The 8,805-nt window shown below is 39.3% G+C and overlaps 1 protein-coding gene across 1 annotated transcript in view; it reads left to right on the top strand.

Annotated features, from left to right (window-relative positions):
• thrab (thyroid hormone receptor alpha b) overlaps positions 1–8,805 on the top strand; it is a 628,197-nt gene that overhangs the window by 441,516 nt on the left and 177,876 nt on the right. The window lies entirely within an intron of this gene.

Below are 8,805 nucleotides of genomic sequence, written 5' to 3'. Positions count from 1 at the left end.
TGGTAATGTAGCAAAGAAAGAAAGAGACAGAGGGAGAGAAAGAGAGAGAGGAGGCTGGGAGGGAATAAGAATGAAAGGGTGTCAGCACTGAGTTTCGGAGAGGTAGATTTGTCTTATTAAGATCTATATTGTCTGTATTAACATCAAGGAACCCAGCTGAGTCAAGAGTCGGGCCTGCTGACGGCTTCGCTATATTTAAGTACGCCGTGCCCCGAACTAATTGTTCCGGATGCGTGTGCGTGCACATGCATTCACACGTTGAGAAGAATTTTGTCTTGGAGAATTTTGATGGCCGCGTCCTCCCCTTGTGATGATGGGACACAAAGGGGAAACAATAAAAAGCCGTAAAAGGTGGTGTGGCATGCAGTGTTCTGTGCCCCAGTGGCCCAAAGGCAGCACATTTTACATAAACACTATTGTCATTCGGATGTGATGAGGGCAGACGGCACTGAGAAAGAGACACAGCACTAAAAGTTGACAATGCATTCTAATATAGACTCGACGCCGGGACGAAGGCAAACTGACAGTGGTTTCAGTTAAAAATACTGGAGACCAAAACTGTATGCAAATTAGCCTTATGTCAGTAAGCGTGTGGTTTTTTTTTTACTCAAAACAGCCTACGGATGCATTGAAAGAATAAATTATTGGCAGGCAAGTCAATTTGGAGAATGAAGAATTACAATGCAAATGTAACAAAATGGAATTAAACTAATTCAGAAAAATGAATAGGACTGATTTTTAACTGTGAATGTTGACTTAAATAGTGTCTTGCAAGTTCTGAAAATAAGTTTTAAAAGATTTATGGGTATAGATAGATGAAATGTCACCTATAAATGTATTTATTCTCATTTAATATATTAACTGTTAGAGGAGGATCCTTCATTTACTTTTTTGAATTTCTTTGAATTGCAATTCAGAGAATTCCTTTTCCTGTCATTCTGATTCAAATTCCAATTGAGTTTCCTTCTAATTCCAGTTCACAGTCTAAAAAAGTTTCCACATAAGTGCCCATCTCTTTTCCAGGAATGTTTAATTTGTGTTATTGTCCAGTATTCTCCTGCTTGGCTGTGTACTGAAGCTCTGAAGCCTGTGTTTCTGTTTATCTGCTAGTGTATCTATCTGTCTCGCTCACAGCAGGGACATGGTCTGAACGCAGCCACCGCAGGAGCTGAAGAGAGACACTGACAGCCCTGACCGCGGTCTGGAGGTCATATTTCCATTGCCCAGTTCTTTGCCTTTATTCTCCCAACATCAAAAGGGTCCAAGCTGCACTGCAATTGCACCTCGAGGTCATTCATACATCATAAATGTTGTTGCATTTCACTGTTTCTAACAGAACGCTGATCTGATTAGATATGAACCTGTTAGTTTGATTGCAGGTTACATCGATGTTTAGCATGCGCTGTGTTCCCGACGTCGAAAATAGAGATCTGCTTTCTATCAGCTGCATTGTGCCTAGATCAGCGGATTGATCCTGCATTCTTGAAGAGTGACAGGCGCGGATCTGCTCGCCAGGATTGGCTGGGAAAACCTGATCGGAGGGTAATTTACGAGTGGAGGAGAGGAATAGTCTGCGGTCTGCATCTCGACAACACTGAAACCACATTTCCCAGGTCAAGGCCGTAAGGCCACGACACAACGGACCAGCTGGAAATGAGCTCACGATTAGAATCTCAAGAACTCGAACCACAACGGTGTGAAGCCAGGACAAAAGCCAGAGATGCTTGACATAGCTACAGCACAAACAAGACCATTCCCTCCTTGCATAGCCATTGTGCTACGGAGGAAGTCTTGATTCTCGTATCAATCGCACTTAATGAATTTACTGAAGTGGGCCCTAGAGCATGGAAATGAAGTGCGGTAGCAGATCAATGGGAATAAAGAGACTCGCCCGGAGCTTTGACCTCTGGGTCAGGAGTCTCTCATCCTCCCTCATTAAGTCATGTTTGTGGACACTCCTGCTTTTTATTAGGGCTAGGCTAATACATCACCCTACACACCCACAAAGTAGCCCCTATAATCTGAGAAAGACACCCTTTTGGCTTCCTGTGAATGGATGGAAGGTAATTTGCGTACGACACAAGCCAAAACGTAGTGCACAGTCACAACGTTGGTCTATTAATCTATTAATTTCGATAGGAATCTATACAATTGGCAATCTCACACCATTGACCAACATAAATTTGAAAGTGGCTGAGTTCTTCTTTTTACACGTCGCTAGGCTATTGACGATAGATAATGTACCTGTTTTGCCTGCTAGCTTTCACCGAATTTCGCTAACGTGACAGCACCTTTAACGTTAGCTCTAATCCGTGTGTGTTTGCTAGCAGCATGCGTAGGGAATGCAGAGACATACACAGAGGACCCCTGTGGTGCGGGTTTCTAAGGCGACCCGAAAACGGCCGTAACCAGGTCCGGCTCTTTCTCAGGCTTTCCTCAAAGAGGGACATGTGTAGACCCCCACTATCCCTCACCCACACTCAATCCGGACAGTGTGGCCGGACACAGGCAAGCAATAAAACCTGGATTAGCGCAGCGTTCACACATAACACTAGAGCGAGAAAGTTTCTTAACACGCCCAAGCCCACCCTCTCCTCACACACGTCTCTCCTCTCTTTCATTCCCTCCATCTCTCCTTCTTTTGTGTCTGCGTCTCTCCTCCCTCCTCTTCCTTTGCCCCTTTCTCTTCAGAATTTCATTGTTTGTTATTACCATGTTAGAGATAAAGGAGGTCTGAGGAATTAGCTTGTTCTTACAGTTGCAGAGAAAATCCGCTTAAGTCCGCAACCCCCAAATTTGCGGTACCCAGAAGCCCCCTGCTCTCGGGATTTAACTAGAATGCGTATCTTTGTGGAGGGGGGAAAAAATCATTTTGTAAGGTGCCAACAGGGCTGAGATGGAGCAGTCCGACCCGTCTCCGGGCCCCCGTCCCCGCATCATGTCCTGGAAATGGGTGCATTTGTATAATATCACAGCTTTTGTCCCTACTTTGTAAGCTGGGGACAAAGCCCAGACACTCCTCCACCCCTCCGCGCTCACCACCCCCCCTCCAAACAAACCTTTTTCATTAGAGCAGCAAACACTTTCCCCTTCAATAGCCTTGATACCACGCATCATCCCCGGCATCTCCGCGGGACTCGAGCGCTTTAAAGCGCCTCTCTTCTCTCAGGACACAGAGCTCGCTTAATTAAACCGCACTTAAGCCGGACAATAAGCCTTCGCGCAGGTCTGGGCGAGCCCGCCGAGAGTATTCATGGCCGTCGTAAAGCGAAAGCCGCGAGAGAGAGAGCTATATGCCAGATACTTTGTTCACACAAGATGAAGAGTCAACAGCCACCCCCACACCATTTCTCTCCTAATAACCACCTTTAGAAAGGCTCCGTCCCTGCACAATGCTTCTCCGCTCCCCTCCTCTCGCTCTCAATCACCCTCCAGGACAATGCCTAAAGCTCCGCAGCCCCCCAGGACCCTCGGCCCCACAACAGACACTTCTTTTATTGAAATTCTTTGGTGTTCTAATCCTCAGCTTCCTCTATAGGACAATAATGGAGTGTCAGTACTTTAGCTTTTTCCAGTGTGGCTATCATTAGACCGGCTTGGGTCACAAGCCCTCTCTTCCTCTTCTCTCAAGTTTGAAATTATTCTTGACTCAGGGTTATTGAAGCTCGAAAATGAATACATTACCGGGGCATATTGCATATTTTGGGGTACTGTTATCCTTGCGAAGCACGTCGCCTGGCACGCATTCTTAAGCAAATATCGAATCAGACTTGAGCGTCGACCGTATTTATTTTCAGAGTGTGACAGTCCAAACCCCAGGCCCCAGATGATGATATTATAGTTTTGAATGAGTGGATTTTATGTTAAAACGAGGGTTGTGGAAATAATGTCACTTGTATGTGTTAAATATGACATTTGGGGATAGAAGGTTTGTCTGTGTCCGTCTAAAAATGTCTTTTTGCTGTGTTTTCACAAGATTCAGATGTACCTCAGATTGAAAAAAGTTGATTTATTTATTTTTTTAAACATGCTTCCTTAAAGGATTAGTAGAAAGGTTTCAAGTATGGCTCTGCTTCCATGTGTACCATATTTAATGTGCTATATGTATGATCGTTGTTTTTGTATGAATAAAAGCCTAAATGAAATCTTTTTATCCTATCATAAAGCAGCTGTGTCTCTTCAGAAACCTCGGATTAAACTGCTTGGCTGATACAAATGTCTTTATGAGCTTCGTGAAGCATCAGTATTTTGGTGGAATTGGAGGGACAGAAATCCTAGGTTTCTTACCTAAAACTTATTGAAGACAAACAACATGAGGGTGAGTAAATTGAGATTTCTACATAAATTGTTTCTTTAAGATCTACAACTGCTCTCATCTTAATATTTAAGAAATAACCTAAAATTGAAGATTCTGTAATTATTAACCTCATACACCAAAAAGCACAACAAAATCATATATATTTGTTTTACATTAAGCTATTGAATGGCTTGAGAATAGAGATATAGATAGATAAAATATTTTTGAAAAGAATATGTATTATTTATATGGCAGCTCTCAATTGTGGTTATGTGGATTGAGATATGACACATGTATGTGCAGATTTTCACCAACAGTGGCAAATGTCATTGCCTCAGTCTGTCACTCACACACAACTATCCCATTTTTTAGATTTGGTTTGTAAAGACTACTGTTACGCTTCTTTTCTGCTCTGCTTTTGTCATATTTTAGAGATTGACGGCACCTGGTCACAATTTACTTTCATTAAATTGAAAAGAGCAGCGTGAACATGCTTCCTAACATCTCTTTTTATAGCCTACAGAGGAATTGGGTTTCCCACATCACGAAGGCGAGTGCATTCTGACAGCGTTTTCATTTGTTATCCATGAAAGAAATCCAGCCGTCACCTGAGTATTAAGAAACCATGGTGAGATCCTTATTAATCTGAGGTTTATTTGAATCCTTTACTGTCAGGAAAAAAAACTTTTTAAAGGCCACTTTGTTCTGCAGATTGTTGCTCCAACCACTTCACAACCCCTAACCGGAAGTTTCTAGTAATCTTTGTAGACCTTCATTAACTGACTCAGGTGTGTTTAATTGAGGTTAGAGCTACACTCTGCAGGACAGCGGCCTTCAAGACTTGAGTTTGAACACCGCTATCTTTGTTACTTGAGGCAGTTCCCTTTGTACCCTGCCTGGTTCCTAGAAAACCCTAAGCACTCCACATTTAAGATGTCTTCCTAATCAAATACACCTTATTCAACTCATAAGGCTCATTACTGGAGACTCCAAAACCTCAAATGTGTGTGTCACCCCTGTGGAAAAAAACATGCTGGTAAGGTATGTTTTGAAGCACTGCAGCTGATTTGAGCTGGTTTAAGATGGTCCTTAGTTGCTTTCGAGTTTTTGAGTTGGTTTGAGCAGGAGCTAGTTGCTTAGAACCAGCTCAGTGCCAGCTTAAATCAGCTCATAATTGGTTTATGACCAGGTCGTAACCAGCTAAGGATCAGCTCAGGACGAACCTAAGCAACCTCAAACCAGCTGTCATGCTTCAAAATAAATCTCATCAGCATGGGCTGTTTTACTCAACTTGGAGATAGGAGAGACGTCCAAAATGTGTAAGATTGGGATTGACAACAACTGCACTAAAATGTGCATATTACTGCTTTAGAACACTACTATGGATCATTTGGGGTGAATAAACTACAAAGATGTCTGGGAACTAGTGACAAGCTGCTGAACCCCGTTTTTGGCCATTTTTTGGGAACGCTGAAGTCCATTGGTACAGTCATCAATTAATGTACAAACAGCTAATCCGCTAACCTATTTTTATCCAGATTCATGGCAAGGATGTAGTATATAGTAAAGTATTCTAAAAGATCACTGATAAAAATAAAATCCGACTCAATTCTGCGAGTGTAAACTATCTTTTCTAGTGAGAGAGAAACGTCAACATTGTGTTTATACCGACATCTTCTGGTTATTCTCAGTACTACACATTCATCACATTTTGTAAAAATAATTTTCTGTGTAGAGACAGTGGACCATCTTATCTATTATCTTATTAGCATTAGTGGGATCATACATAAATACATTACAGTAAGCTGAGACTGCTGTGGTCCTTAAGCCTCAATATCTTGTGGAATCGCTAACATGGTTTTTTAAAAGCTGGAATAGGTTGGGATTGGCTTGAAGTATTTGAGGCATGCGGCTAGGGAATGTTCCAAATTCTAGTGAAAAACCTCTGGGGCAAATATGCGTACGTGTGTAAGAACATGAACAGTCAGCGTAACTTTCGAGTTGTTTAATGCTGTATAAATTCCCTGAGCTGTTGTCTACAATAATAAGAACAGTGATATTTATGGAAGCTCTTAAAATGAAATAACTTGATGCTTCTGTACACTTCAAGATTTTCAGAGAGTCGCCAAAAACCTCAAGGCAGCGTCTGTTCAAAGTATACGTACATTTGATGAAAATAGACACAGTTTAGCCTCTCTTGACATAATGGCAATTTGATCCGCAGCCAGTGATTTATTCTGCATAAAGTCATCATTTAAAGGTTAATTAATGTCACAAGCATTAGTCCCTCGGGGGACGGAAAGACACAATGCTGCTGCAATTCTATAGGAGTCTAAGTGTAATCTTGTCTTTAAAGGTAGCCTGCTTCCAACAGGCTCGGATCCAGCTGAAGGAATCACGTTGGGAAACATAAATCTTCGGGCCTAAGGGTTGCATTGTTAGAGAATATCAGAGTAGCATGTTCTGAGCTCCGAGATATAATTTAACAGCTTTTAAAATGTAGTAGCTACCCGCCAAGAGCATTGTAAGAGCAAGAGAGGGAAGACCACAGAGCTTTGAAGTTGTGTGCGCTTGCTACGGTTTAATCATAGTGAAGACGCTCCCACGTCATTCAGACACGTGGATCGTGTTTCAGTTCCTACGGGGCGAAATGACAGAGTTTGTGCGGCAGAGCTGATATTTCACACATCTTTGGCCCAGAGACTAAATAACTTCTTTTAGAAAGCCTATTAGTGGCCCTACAGCCTATTAGTGCTCTTATAGCATTCGTTGGAGCATTAGCGTCACATTATGCAACGTGTAAGATGGAAGGGTCATACGCAGCTATATGAGCTGACTGCACGCATATACACGCTACAAATGCTTTTAGGTTATGTGCAGAACATCCTCAGACTTTCATAGTGAAGGTTGTTCATCTTGTTTTAGGTGAGTGAGGTGTGTATAATAATTGCTTATAATAATAATTGTAATTTGTTTGTCTAAAAGTAGACATACATGCATCACAGAAAAAGGATTTTTGTTACGTTTCTGAAAACTAAAAAACTAATTAGAAGGGCTACTCTAATTTTATGTTACATGTTAATATAATATTATTGTATATTTTAAGTATATAAAACGCTGTTGATGCGCTTAATTCAAAGCTAGCATTTTTTCAACATCAAAAAATTATATTATTAATATGCACACTTTTTCACAAGTTAACAAATTTAGAGTTTCAATTTTAACATTGTACATTATGAAAATATTTTTTTCAAGTGCTATTTTTCTTGATGTTCACACATAAAAAAAACCAATACATGAAATACATGAATTTTACATAAACATATTTATGTAACATATTTTATTCAACTTTATATTTATTTCACTTTTTTCATATTTTTAATGTTTAGAAAGTAATCTCGGACAAAGCACAAACACTTTACATGAAAGAAAAAAAAATTAACTAGAAAAAAAGGAAAAATAAATTATGAAAGTGGGTTTTATAAGGTGACCTTCATATCTAACCTTCTTTATTTATTTTTAACAACAACAACAACAAAACTCTAAATAAAACCATGGTATTAATTTAGTACACATTATAATAAGTAATTTATGAACAGAGCTGCGTATATTGGTACATTTTTTTTCATTATTATTAACCACATGAAGGTGCAGGAACTTTGAGGTGTTTGTCAGTTAAAATGTTAAAAATGAATTAAATAATAAAAATATATAAAGAAAAATTAAATAGATTAGTCAAATAAATCAATAAATATACAAGAGAACTTTGAACATACAAATGTGTTACATGTTTATTTCAGGTGGAAGAAAGTTTGGGCATTACATGTAAAAAAGAAATAATGTGAATCTGTGCATTTAAATGTGTTTAAACACCTTCTAAAAACATATTAATGCATGGTTAATTAACCCACTAATTGCTAATTCATCACTAGTTTAATGCAATGTTGAAAATGAAATGAAATGTTTTTTGTAAACATGCAATAATATTTGCATCTTATGTAATCAATAAAAAAGTAATTGTAGTGTGATTCTGAGTATTTTAAAATAGGCCTATTGTATCTAATTACAAGTACTTGTTTTTTTTTTTTTATCTGACTACTTAATCCAGAATACATAGCTATCAGTTACCTATGAATTATTTCTAAATGTAAAACATGACAAATCCTAATTTAATCACTTACCATTTCACATGTATTAATCTTAAATAGTTAAGCAATGCATTATACTGTGATATTTAAAGGGACAGTTCAGCAAAAATGAAAATCCTGTCACCATTGCATCAACATGATGATTCATACCAACTCGTCTTTATTTATTCAGTAGGGACTAACAGTATTTGTCATCTTTCACCGTTACTACATTATTCCCATGCAATGAAATGTGAACTTTTCCATCCATAACATTCTGCCTAACTTTATTAACGGAACACAAAGAATCCAGTGTTGTGAAAAATTGTGTTAGTTGAACTTATTACAAAAGCAGACATTTGAGACCGCTACAGTTTGGGT

This window comes from Puntigrus tetrazona, chromosome 12 (assembly GCF_018831695.1).
Source record: "Puntigrus tetrazona isolate hp1 chromosome 12, ASM1883169v1, whole genome shotgun sequence".
Lineage (NCBI taxonomy): Eukaryota > Metazoa > Chordata > Actinopteri > Cypriniformes > Cyprinidae > Puntigrus > Puntigrus tetrazona.
The sequence above is the reverse complement of the archived record's forward strand: the minus strand, read 5'-3'. Positions and strand labels throughout refer to the sequence as shown.